Source organism: Tupaia chinensis, unplaced genomic scaffold (genome assembly GCF_000334495.1).
Source record: "Tupaia chinensis unplaced genomic scaffold, TupChi_1.0 Scaffold000104_1, whole genome shotgun sequence".
NCBI classification, from domain to species: Eukaryota; Metazoa; Chordata; class Mammalia; order Scandentia; family Tupaiidae; genus Tupaia; species Tupaia belangeri.
The window spans coordinates 2,280,051-2,293,586 of NW_006159568.1; the positions used below are offsets into that span (position 1 = coordinate 2,280,051).

General features: G+C 41.6%; 1 protein-coding gene and 1 pseudogene across 1 annotated transcript in view; both read right to left on the reverse strand.

Annotated features, from left to right (window-relative positions):
- FRMPD1 (FERM and PDZ domain containing 1) overlaps positions 1-13,536 on the reverse strand; it is a 195,123-nt gene that overhangs the window by 126,673 nt on the left and 54,914 nt on the right.
- Positions 8,416-9,150, reverse strand: LOC102494435 (eukaryotic translation initiation factor 4E type 2 pseudogene; annotated as a pseudogene).

Below are 13,536 nucleotides of genomic sequence, written 5' to 3' on the forward strand. Positions count from 1 at the left end.
GGGAACTGGGAAGTGAGAAAGGTGAGTAGCCTCTGCTCTCAGTGACTTCACAGGGAGAAGCGCTCCCTTTGAGATGGGAGGGGTGGGAGTATGAGGATCAGGATAGACTTGGAGGAGGAAAAGCTCATATTTACAGCAGGTGCCTTATCAAAGAGGGGTTGCTAGAACACACTGTACGTCTGTACCAGCTTTTCCCTGGGAGATCTCAAGGCTTATTAAGTGAGGAACTTGCAAAAATTTTATACAGCCCCTTAGACAGAAAGGCTTTACTCTTTCTTTCTTTCTTTTTTTTTTTTTTTGGAGAGGTTCTGCACTCGCCAGACAGAGAGAGACAAAGAGTCAGAGATTGAGAAATCACCCCCCAGGGAGGATGGCCACACCGCAATCCCTTCTCCTCCATTCTCCTCTCAGGATCTTGGGTACATACGCACACATGCCTGACATGAGTTTAAGCCACCGGGTCTGGGACGTGAACTGCGGTGTACTACCTGGGAGTCCAGCGACATAGCCATTACAGTAACTGCTGGTCTCTTTCTTTACACTTAACCTTGGAGAGTAAAGAACTTAGAAAAGATCTCCAAGAAGGCTATAGCTGGTAATAGCCTTGACTTTGTGCACAGTGACCCTAAAACCGAACCCCTCTCCCTGGAACGCTATACAAACAAAAGATATTTATAAAAGGAAGATTTACTAAATGTGGTCGTTCCTGAAAGTCTGTAGGCAGAGTTTTATTATCAAACAAGTAGACAGACACCTCCTGGCATTCTCAGGGTACTCTCTGGGCCACAAAGGCACGGACTGCCTGCAAAACAAGTCTTTTTATTAAAAGGCGGAAAGCACTTTTCCTTCGAAATCAGAATAAAAAGCCCACAGTTGTGGGTTATTCAGAGCTAACACCCAGTGACCTCTTTTCTCTCCTGGAACTCTCGCTCCGCTTGTTCTCTCTCGGCAACCATTTGTCCTCCATAGCACTTTATAGTTCTCAGTGCACCCTCTCATCCAACCTGTCCTTTCATCCTCGTAATCGTCTGAATGACCGTGAGGACAGGTGATAGAGCTCCCTTTACATGCGTGACATACCTCTCCAAGGCCTGGAGAGACTGACTTCCCTCAAACTTTCCCAGTCTCTCACACCGTTTATGAAAGATTTAGCAAGTGCTACAGTAATGAAGCAGAAAAGAGCAGGCAGAAAGGAAGAAAAAGAGGTTTCTATTGACCTAATACACAAGCTTACCAATGGTGCCAGCTGGCATAACCAATTAAAGAGGCATAGAAAACTGATCTGGAAGGTCTCAAACTATTTTATTCCCTGCAGTAGGAAATGAACTACAGAAAGTGGAGAGTTGCCGGATATATTTATCTGTGGCAGGCCATATTTTCCAAGGAAGACTGCAGCAATATCTCTTATCCCATACCCTCTTCTTACAATGTGGCTTTGACACCGAGTGGTGGGGTCTCATTCTTGCCCTTTGACTCTTCATAGGCTCATGACTAAGGCAGAAGTCACACTGTGTGATTTCCAAAACCGGGTGACAGAAAAAAAAGCAATACTGCTTCTGACTGATGTTCTGGGCTGCTCACTGCCTGCATCTAACCACCATGCTGTGAGGTACAAACTAGCACTTGTAAAGCAATTGCACAGTCATCTGACTCAGCTGAGATCCCAGCCAATAGCCATCGCATGAATAATGACACCTCCAGATCACTGTTATCCGGTTAAACTGGCTCTCAGACAAACAAACAAACAAAACAACACAAAGCTTTGATTTGTAGTGTTTGCCAGTCTTCAGGGTATAAGTACTCCTCCTGTGACTGAGCTCAAGATTTAAAGCTAGCCCTATGACAACTGCAAACATGAATCCAGGAAAAGATGTGTCCACTGGCTCTACAGCTAGCTCCAGCATACCTCTGCTCCAAAGAATTACAGCGTCCTGCCATCAAGTGGCCTAGAGCCTTGAATCTTCCCAGCTGAGGCCCCAGATATCACAGAACATAACAAACCATCCTGCTGGGCACTCTCCAAATGACTGGCCCCGGGAATCTGAGAGCATAATGAAATAGTGGTTTTAATGACAGTTTGAGGGTGGTTTGTTACACAGTAAGAGCAGCTGGAATGTCATTTAACAAATAATCAGAGGGCACTAAATATGCCCTCTGCTTTGTGGATGGGAGCTACCAGGATGACTAGATGAGGTTACAACCCTTAATTGGAGACTTTGGCCTGACACAGCACACAGTGAAAGCACAAGAGAGGGCAAGGACTTGTGGGTATAAAAAGGGACCACTCCAAGTTCTATCTTGAGATCAATGAATGGCTATTAAACACTTGGTGGCGGGGGTGGAGGGGCATCAGTCAATGGCCCGGTGGTTAAGAGAGCTGGATTTTACATGGTCAACCTTGTGGTTTGCGTCTCAGACTCAGTGGCTTAAAAATCACACTGAGGGAGCCAGGAGGTGGCATAGTGGTTAAGGTGTTGGCCTCCCACGTGGCTGACCATGATTTGAGTCCTGGACCCAGAGGCTTGAAACTCACATCAGCATGTGTGCGTTCATGCCCAAAATCCTGAGAGGAGACTGGAGAAGGGATTGTGATGTGGCCATTCCCCCGGGTGTGTGTGTGTGTGTGTGTGTGTGTGTGTGTGTGTAGTTTCTCACTTTCTGTCTCTGTAGTAAGTGCACATGCCCTATAGCAAAAATCCCTAAAAAAGCAAGCAAGCAAGCAAGCATGTTGGGTACATGTGTGTCTCAAATCCCAACAGAGTGGAGTAATAGAGAAGGGATTGTAGTGTGCTAATACTTTCTCCCTCTCCTTCTCCATCTCTGTCTCTTAGGCAAGTGCACATGCCCTCTGGCTAAATTAAAAAAAAAAAAAGACACCTCAAACACATACACCACTTGGACATACCTGGACATAGACAGTGATAAACAAATGCTAGATATTATTAATAGTATTTTATGAATGAAGAGGTGACTGGCAGTCCATGCCAAAATCATTGAGTGACTATTAATGACTACTGTGTACACTATTTTAGGTACTAGAGATACAGAGAGGAATGAAGGAAAATTCTACAGTGGGGACATTCCAGTGTAGGAGCAGTTAATGGTAAATACATACATAAGAATTTTAGATGGCAGTAAGTACTCAGAAGAAAATAAAGCAGGGTGACCCTGCAGCTGCCTCCTTCCATAGTTCTCTAGGACACAGAGCGACTGACAAAGAATTTCAGGAGCTTGAGGACAATGCTTACCATAGATTTGGTGCCACCAATTCCTCTGCAATTAGGATCCTGCCCTTGCAGTTACTACCTGGTAAAGCATGGAATCCACGGCTTAAGTCTTAAAACCAAAGACTCATGTGTACTGTCTTCTGGTTAAGGGAAGATCTAGTCCAGTCCCACATCTAATATCCAGTCTTTCTATAGTAAATACCTATTGGGGTATCTGTCCAGTTTTTAAAACAGCAGGTCTCGGGGCCAGCAGGTGGTGTGGTGGTTAAGGCACTGGACTCCCATATGGCTGACCACAGTTTGAGTCCCAGACTTGGCAGCTTGCTTTCTCACTTTCTTTCTCTCTAGTCAGTGCATAAGCCCTATAGTAAGTTTAAAAATAACCATAATAGGGACCAGCAGATGGCATAATGGTTATGTTGCTGGACTCCCACATAGTTGACTCCACTTCAGTCCCGGACTGGCCACTTAAAACCCATGCCTGCACATGTGTGTGCATGCCCAAAATCCCAAGAGGAGAAAGGAGAAGGGATTGCAGTGTTGCTATCCCCCCACCGGGGGTGGGGGGGCGGGATTTCTCACATTCTGTCTCTCTGGCAAGTGCATGCACTCTATAGCAAAAATTTCTCAAAAAAACAATAAATAAATAAATAAAATTAAACATATAATTCCTAAAAAAATATTTAAAAAAGAAAAATAGCAGGCCTCTTCCCTGGAAGCTATGTTTATGCTAGTCTTCCCCACTGTCCTGACCAGAGGCCAGGCAGAGGCCTTGATCAAGAGACCCAGTTGCTGCTAAACTTGGCCCATCCAATCCTGACTCCTAGGAGTTCAGCATTGCCCCAGAGGACAGGTATCTGGGCCTATATTGTGTAAACCTGATTTCTGTGGAGATAGCTGTCTTTAGTCCACAGAGGGTCAAACATCTGTAGAAGAAGGATGAATAAACTAGACACCTAAAGATCAGCAAAGATGATACTAAGCATCCTCACAGTGTTTCAGTTCCCAGTGCAGTCTCTGGTTGGGTCTAGCTCCATTTTATCTCCTCAAAAACTGTCCAGTACCCTTAAACTTCTTATTAGGGGGTAGGGTGGTGAGTGGTTTATTTTTATCGTTATTATTATTATTGGTTTTGGCTTAAGCTGACTCAATATAAACCCTTTTCTTTTTTTCCTCTCTCCCATTTTTTAAAAAAATAAAGATAGCATTGAGATACATGTCTTACTTATAACGCCAAAGATAAAAAAGTTTTATAATACACTGTATCATTAAGGATATAGGGAAATAAACTATTGGTAGGAATGTAAATGGATACAATCTCTATGGAGAGAAATTTGGCAATATCTGTGATTTTTTTAAAAAAATGTAGACCAATAGCAAAACATTTTATACAACCTAAATGTCCACCAATAAAGGACAGATAAAGTATAGTATATCTATTTAGTGGAAATGCCTCGTAACCATTTAAACAAATTAAAAGTTCTACTGATTGAGAACAAATGTCATGATTTACTCTAAAAAAAAAAAAAGTGGCACAGAATCATAACTATAATGGGCTACTATTTATAAAAAAAAAAAAAAAAAAAAGAGAGGGCAGGGAGAGCTAGTCATTTAAGAATACACGTCAGGGCTGCTGGTGGCGCAGTGGTTAAGGTAGCTGGACCCCACCTGGTCAACTGCACAGTGCAAATCACAAACTCGGTGGCATGAAACATGTGCCAGGCATGTATGCACATGTGTGTGCCTAAAACCCCAGAAGAAGGACGAGATGGAGGAGAAAGGAGGGTGGTATGACTATTCCCCAGGGATAGGATACTTTCTTACTTTCGCGCTCTCTGTCTCCGGTGAGCACATGCACCCTCTATCAAAAATTTAAAAAAAAAAAAAAAAAAAAAAGATACACATGAAACGATAGTAGTAATTCATCTGGGGAAGAGAACTGGGAAGCCAGAGAAAATGAATGAAAGTTAAATTTATCACACATATCCTTTGAATCTTCGGAATTCTGAACTGAATAATGGTATTACTTTAAAATTTTGATACTGAGGGAACCAGCAGTTAGCGTAATGGCTATGTCGCTGGACTCCCACGTAGTCGACCATGGTTCGTGTCCCGGACCTGGTGGCTTAAAAAACTCACGCCGGGCGCGTGTGCGTGCGTGCCCAAGATCCCGAGAGGAGAATGGAGAAGGGATTGCGGCGTGACCATCCCTCCTGGGGGGTGATTTCTCGCTTTCTGTCTCTATGTCTCTCTCTGTCTGTCTGGCGAGCGCACGCGCCCTACAGTGAAAATCTCTCAAAAAAAAAAAATTTTGATACAGAAAAAACATCTTTTTTTAGTTTTTTTTTTTCCCCCATAGGGCATGTGCACACCCCAAAAAAGAGAGAGAGAGACAGTGACAGAGGGAGGGAAAGCGAGAAGTCATCACCCAGAAAGGAGGGTCATGCCACACTCTCTTCTCCTTCATTCTCCTCTTGGAATTTTGGGCACGCATGCACACGCACTTGGCATGATTCTCAAGCCTCTGGATCTGTGACTTAAACTAGGTTCAGCCATGTGGGGGGCTCAGTGCATTACCTATATGGTACTTGCTGGCCCTGAAAAAAATCTTTTAATTCAGCAGTTTTACTCCTAGGAATTAATTTTATAGATATATTTATACAGCTGCTCTACATGTATAAAGATATTTGCTGTAGTGTTTTACATAATGGCAAAAGATGGCAGACACTTTAAATTCTCATTAGTAGAGGAGGGTTTGATAAATTATAGTACAGTCATGTAAGAAATTCCATACATTCATTAAAAAGAAATAAGGGGAAAGCCTGGGAATGTGGGTTTTAACAAGAGTTATTCTTGGGCTCAGGTAAGTTTGGGCCCTACTGGGTCTGGGAAAGAATTTGGAACATAACAGGGAATTAACGGGCTTGGGTTTCCACCTATGCCTAAGGGGGGAGGGATTGGATAGCTTCATCCTGATGTGAAGAGCTTGAAAAATTATTGCATTTCTTGGGACCAGTAGATGGCATAATGGTTACATCACTGGACTCCCACATTGTCAACCATAGTTCAAGTCCCAGACCCAGTGGCTTAAAACTCACACCGGGCATGTGTGCGTGCATGCCCAATTCCTAAGAGGAGAATGGAGAAGAAGAGATTGCGGGCATGGCCATCCCCTGGTGGAGCATGATTATACACTTTCTGTCTCTGTTTCTCTGGTAAGTGCACACACAGTGTAGCAAAAATCTCTCAAAAAATATTGAATTTCTAAACTCAGATTTGTAAATTGTCTTAAGTCTGCAAGGGCGTCTGAATATAATCTGGCCCAACATCTTCTGGGGCAGAACGATTTTCCAAAATCAGGCATAATATTTCCAATCCCATGTGTTCTTCCAGAACCTAGCTACTCTCTATCAGAGGTCTATGTCCCTTGCCTTGAACCTTTATGACTTCCTTGACTATAAGGCACAGGTATTCCACTTTACTAGTGACGCTATGCCTTCTAAGGAAAGGTCATCAAAAGCAATAAAATGAGACCAGCAGTTGGCGTAATGGCTATGTCACTGGACTCCCATGTAGTTGATCATGGCTCGAGGTCTGGGACCGGGGGGTTAAGTTCTGGACCCGGTGGCTTAAACTCAAGCTGGGAACATGTGTGTGCGTGCCCAAGGTCCCGAGAGAATGGAGAAGGGATTGCGGCGGGGCCATCCCCTCTGGGCAGTGATTTCTTGCTTTCTGTCTTTCTGCGAAGCACACACACATCCTATAGCAAAAACCTCTCCAAAAAAAAAAGTAATAAAGCTTCTGCCTGGCTCTCTCTCTTAGGATGTTATTGTGTGTGTATGTGTGTGTGTGTGGGGGGGTTATGGTTGAAAGGGACTCAGGTACCATGCTGCAAGGAAGTTCAAACTGTCAAACCACATGTAGAGGAACCAAGATCCTGAGTCCTCTGTCTTGCCCAAGTCCCAGGTAATAGCATCAATTTGCCAGCTACCTTAAAGGTAGATCCCCAAACCCTCAACTGAGTCCACCCGGATGATGTCATATGGAAGAGGTGAGCCTTTCCCTCTGGGTCTAGTTAAAATGGCAAAGTTGGAAACAAAAGATAGGGTTTGTATTGTTTGAAGCCATTATGTTCTAGGATGGCTTTTGACTCAGTTATGGAAAACCAGAATATTTTTATATCATAGCCAAGGAAATCATGCTTCAGAGAGATGAAGTGACCGTTCTCTCCTGTTGGCTTCTTATATTCCACATCAGTTATTAATACTCAGAAATATAAACAAGCTTTAAACATTCTGAGATACAAGTGTACCAATTAGACAAGAAGCCCAGATCTCATTTACAACAATATCAATCATTTTTTTAGCTATTTATTTATTCTTTTGAACATCCTTGTGTTGATATGCCATTTAACATCTAATTCCAGAAAGCTCTGGTACTTCGAACATAGTGTGTTCCTTGATCTGGTTCAGTTGAATACAAGATATAAACAATGATAACATTAGCCAGACCAGCTCAGGGACAGTTCTCAGAGAAACAATTTTTAAAAAGATTTCATCACGCATTGTGATTTTTAGACCTTTATATGAGTAATATACCTCTAAGAAATGTAAATGATGAGAGATTATTTGTTCTTAAGAGATTAAAGTTGGTGGGACCAGCAGTTAGCATATCACTGGACTCCCATGTAATCGACTGCGGTTCGAGTCCTGGACCCAGTGGCTTAAACTCACGCCAGGCACATGTGCATGTGTGCCCAAGATCCCAAGAGGAGAATGGAGGAGAAGGGACTGTGGCATGGCCATCCCCCCTGGGGGGTGATTTCTCGCTTTCTGTCTCTCTGTCTCTTTCTGTCTTTCTGGCGAGAGCACGTGCCCTATAGCAAAAACCTCTCCAAAAAAAAAAGAGGTTAAAGTTAGCCAAATTCAGTGGATTTTATCTGCTGTATATACCACACTCTTCACTTTAGTTTTTGGTCTATGACCAACCTTTCTTTTTTTAAAGTTTAGCAACATTTATTAAGTGATCTAAGCTGTGGTTGGAGCCGCTTGCATGTCAGCCTGTTCTTAAAACGTAAATGCTCTTGTACTTCTTCCTGTTCAGGACAGGAGCATCTTCCAGGTGGCACACCAACAGAACAAGAGACTCTGATGGTCTCAGCTTCAATGATGGTGCCACCCGGAGAGGGTCATGGTGCATTCAACTGCAGCTTCCAGAGGTTTTGTAAAAGGAGTCTTGGAGGTGGTGGTGGGGAGCAGCCTGCTTGGCATTTTGATACTGTCGGTGCGAGTTTTATATTCCATAATGGTGTTGGGAGGTAGGTTAAGCACTCGCCAAAGCATATTCTGGATTTGGGCTGTGGTAGCTTGGTCGCTGGCAGTCTTTTTCCAAATTAAAATGATGTCCTCCTGAACATGGACAGAGACCATAGCCCCACAGATCTCCTCCCTAACCATGTACTGTCCTCCCCAACATGGCCAGGAAGAGATTCTCCCAGCAATGGAAGGTCAAGCCCTTCTGCAGCCAAATAATCCACTTGCCACCATTTTTATTTGCATCACCCTCCCACATGGAAGTCGCTGTGTCCTGACAGGTCCCTGGGACATACCATGTGGCTATAAAACCTCCAGAACTGCTCCACAGAGGTGAAGGTGCAAATCTGTTTGATATTCTCTTTGTAGCTCTGTGAATTCATGGGATGGCTGGGGTCCTCCTGGAGTTGTAAATTGTAACTGCAAGGGATGCTCTGCTGGTCCAGGGATGACAACCTTCCTCTTGCTGCCGCCCTGACTCTTATACGGTCCTTCTCGCCATCTTTCTGTGTGCTGTTTTCTTCACTGTGACTGATCATTCAGCACAGGGCTGAATGTAGGTACAAGTCTCCACTGTCATCATCTTTCAAGGCATAGAACTTGTTGCTCATCCTCTCACCACCACTGTCTGAACAATGCTCACTCTAACCTGCTTTTCCCTGCATGGAATTTAGTGCAGTGCTACCTGAACGAGAGTTTTCTCCCAGACATTTTCATCTTAGTGAAAGGCCAGTTAACTATGGCCAAATTGTCTTTAAGAAGCAAATGATAAGATTATACATGAAAAAAAAAATTTGAAGGAACAGCTTCTAGGATATGCCCAAGGGACAGTATGAATTTAGCTCAATAGTCCAATTCAGGCTTTTAGTTTGTCCACCTGTGAAATGAAAGGATTTGATAAGATGATGCATGAGGTCCCTTTAGGGCCTATAATTCTTGGTCTATAATTCAGAGCACCTGTACCTACACCATCCAGCCCTGTGCACAGATGGATTACTGTACTATTCTAATATTGCTGCATTCCTGAAATATTTGAATGATACCACTCTAATAACCTGTCCAAATTTACTCAAAGAATATCTTGCCTCAAAAAATGTTGATAACAAAATATAAATCATTGCAGGAGATGGGGAGGGAGAGTATATTCCTTTATTCCTTCCAAAAGACAGATAAATAGTTTTGTTCAATTGTTTGCTTTTTCGTTAGCGTTTGATATTGAATTTCCTTCATGACATAAACATGTGTATTAGAATGGGTCAAGAGGGTAATGCTGAATTTTTCAGGAAAAATGTTGCTTACTTGTCTTCAAATTATTGAGGCAGAAAGGGGGCTTTTTTTTTTTTTTAAGTTTACTTAGAATTCTTAACCTGTCTTAGATGTTATCTAGGCCTGCTTTTGCATATAAGATCTAGAGAGAGAGACAGTAAGGCTGATTGCCTGCTCAGTACGCATTCTGCACTTTCTCCTTAGTAACAGAGTCCTCGGTATTGTGTCGAATTGAGACTTTACATTTCCTAGTTTGCATTTCACATAAAGGTGGCCATTCAGACTTAATAAGGTATGGGAGGGACTGGTAGGTGGTGAGGTGGTTAAGAATGCTGGATTCCCACATGGCTGACCAAGGTTTGAGTCCCGGACCTGGTGAATTGTTTTCTCACTTTCTCTCTCTCTCTCTCACTCTGTCCCTCTCTGGTCAAATTTAAATAAATAAATAAATAAATAAATAAATAAATAAATAAATAATTCTTAAAAAGAAGTCATGGGAAGGGATTCTTAGAAAAATTCTTTAAAGGGATGTTCCCTTTACTCTTTTCTTTTCCCTTTGCTCTTCCTTGTTGCCTAGAATTTGGATATGCTAGCTGGAGCTCTAGCAACTATTTTGGAATATGAGGTAATCTTGAACATTTAAACCTATGTAAAGACTGTGAAACAGAAAGATTTATAAAGTTTGGGTCTGGGACCAGCAGTTGACATAATGGCTATGTCGCTAGACTCCCATGCAGTCAACTGCAGTTTGAGTCCTAGACCCGGTGGCTTAAACTCACACTGGCACATGTGCGTGAGTGCCCAAGATCCCGAGAGAAGAATGGAGGAGAAGGGATTGCGTCATGGCCATCCCCTCTTGGGGGTGATTTCTCGCTTTCTGTCCCTCTGTCTCTCACTGTCTTTCTGGCGAGTGCACACACCCTTTAGCAAAAATCTCTCTCTCAAAAAGTTTACATGTATAAAAAATTGTAGTTTCCAGGGTAGCAGCTAAAATAACAGCAAAAGAATGTATAATTAGTAAATTCAAGATGAGCATGGTGGAATATGCGTGCACAGATGGATTACTGTACTATTCTAATATTGCTGCATTCCTGAAATATTTGAATGATACCACTCTAATAACCTGTCCAAATTTACTCAAAGAATATCTTGCCTCAAAAAATGTTGATAACAAAATATAAATCATTGCAGGAGATGGGGAGGGAGAGTATATTCCTTTATTCCTTCCAAAAGACAGATAAATAGTTTTGTTCAATTGTTTGCTTTTTCGTTAGCGTTTGATATTGAATTTCCTTCATGACATAAACATGTGTATTAGAATGGGTCAAGAGGGTAATGCTGAATTTTTCAGGAAAAATGTTGCTTACTTGTCTTCAAATTATTGAGGCAGAAAGGGGGCTTTTTTTTTTTTTTAAGTTTACTTAGAATTCTTAACCTGTCTTAGATGTTATCTAGGCCTGCTTTTGCATATAAGATCTAGAGAGAGAGACAGTAAGGCTGATTGCCTGCTCAGTACGCATTCTGCACTTTCTCCTTAGTAACAGAGTCCTCGGTATTGTGTCGAATTGAGACTTTACATTTCCTAGTTTGCATTTCACATAAAGGTGGCCATTCAGACTTAATAAGGTATGGGAGGGACTGGTAGGTGGTGAGGTGGTTAAGAATGCTGGATTCCCACATGGCTGACCAAGGTTTGAGTCCCGGACCTGGTGAATTGTTTTCTCACTTTCTCTCTCTCTCTCTCACTCTGTCCCTCTCTGGTCAAATTTAAATAAATAAATAAATAAATAAATAAATAAATAAATAAATAATTCTTAAAAAGAAGTCATGGGAAGGGATTCTTAGAAAAATTCTTTAAAGGGATGTTCCCTTTACTCTTTTCTTTTCCCTTTGCTCTTCCTTGTTGCCTAGAATTTGGATATGCTAGCTGGAGCTCTAGCAACTATTTTGGAATATGAGGTAATCTTGAACATTTAAACCTATGTAAAGACTGTGAAACAGAAAGATTTATAAAGTTTGGGTCTGGGACCAGCAGTTGACATAATGGCTATGTCGCTAGACTCCCATGCAGTCAACTGCAGTTCAAGTCCCAGACCCAGTGGCTTAAACTCATGCCGAGCACATGTGCGTGAGTGCCCAAGATCCCGAGAGAAGAATGGAGGAGAAGGGATTGCGTCATGGCCATCCCCTCTTGGGGGTGATTTCTCGCTTTCTGTCCCTCTGTCTCTCACTGTCTTTCTGGCGAGTGCACACACCCTTTAGCAAAAATCTCTCTCTCAAAAAGTTTACATGTATAAAAAATTGTAGTTTCCAGGGTAGCAGCTAAAATAACAGCAAAAGAATGTATAATTAGTAAATTCAAGATGAGCATGGTGGAATATGCCTGTAATCCCAGCTACTCAGGAGAGTGAGGCAGGAGAATAATGAATTTAAGGCCAGCCTAGCAAAGGAATATCCTGTCTAACAAACAAACCAAAAAAAGTAGTTAACTAACCCAAAATAAGAAAAGAGAAAAAAAAAATTTTTTAAGGTGGGGCAAATAGTCAGATGGTGACTATAAACTCAAATAAATAAAAAGACAGACAAATGAATCATATCAAACTAAAGAGCCTCTGCACAGCAAAGTAAATTATCAGCAAAGTAAAGTGACAACTCATAGAATGGGTGAAAATATTTGCATACTATCCATCAGACAAGGGATTAACAATCAAAATATACAAAGAACCCAAATAACTCAGCAGCAAAAAGGACAAATAACACATTCAAAAGTGGGCAGTTAACCTGAATAAACAGACTCAAAAGAAGACACACAAATAGCTAACAAACATGAAAAAATGCTCAGGAGAACTCATGGAAATGTTAGATAAAGAATTTAAAATATTCATAGTGACAAAGCTAACAGAGATGCAAGAAAATAGAGACAATGAATTCCAGAAGGTGCAGAAGAAAAGAGACACTGAGTTCCAGGAGGTGAGGAAGTTCTTGCATGAACTGAAAGAGGAGATATACATCATAAAAAAGAATCAAATGGAATCGTTAAAGATGAAGGCTGCAATACAGGAAATCAAAACGTCACTTGAAAACATCAAAAGTAGATTAGATCATACAGAAAATCAAATCTCAGATGTAGAACACAAAACCTCTGACCTAGAAAAAAATCACCATAAAGACTGAGAAAATAACCCCCCCAAAAATGAGATTAACATACAAGTAATACTAGATATCATTAAACACCCAAACATCCAGATCATCAGTATCTCAGAAGGTGAAGAAACTAAAAAGGGCATTGATAATCTATTCCATAAAATCCTGGAAGAAAACCTTCCAAACCTAGAGAGGCATTCAAATATCCAGAACCAAGAAATACAAAAGACCCCTAATAGAATCAATCCAAGAATTTCTTCACTGAGGCACATCATAGCGAGATTGACCAAAACCACAGACAGAGACTAGATACTAAAATTGGCAAGAGAGAAATGTCAAGTTACTTTTTTTTTCTCCTGAAACTTTTTTTTAATTAATTAATTTACATTCATCCCCTAAGCATCGTCACATCATTACCAAATGTGGTTTCCCATCTAGAATAAACTGCATAGTGACTTAATCATGCATGTTATCATCAATAATTTTCCATATATATATATATATTTTTTAACCCCTATTTCTGACCCTCTGCCCTTTCCCACCCTCTTCTCACACTATCTCTGGTGTCTACAGTTGTCTTCCATTCC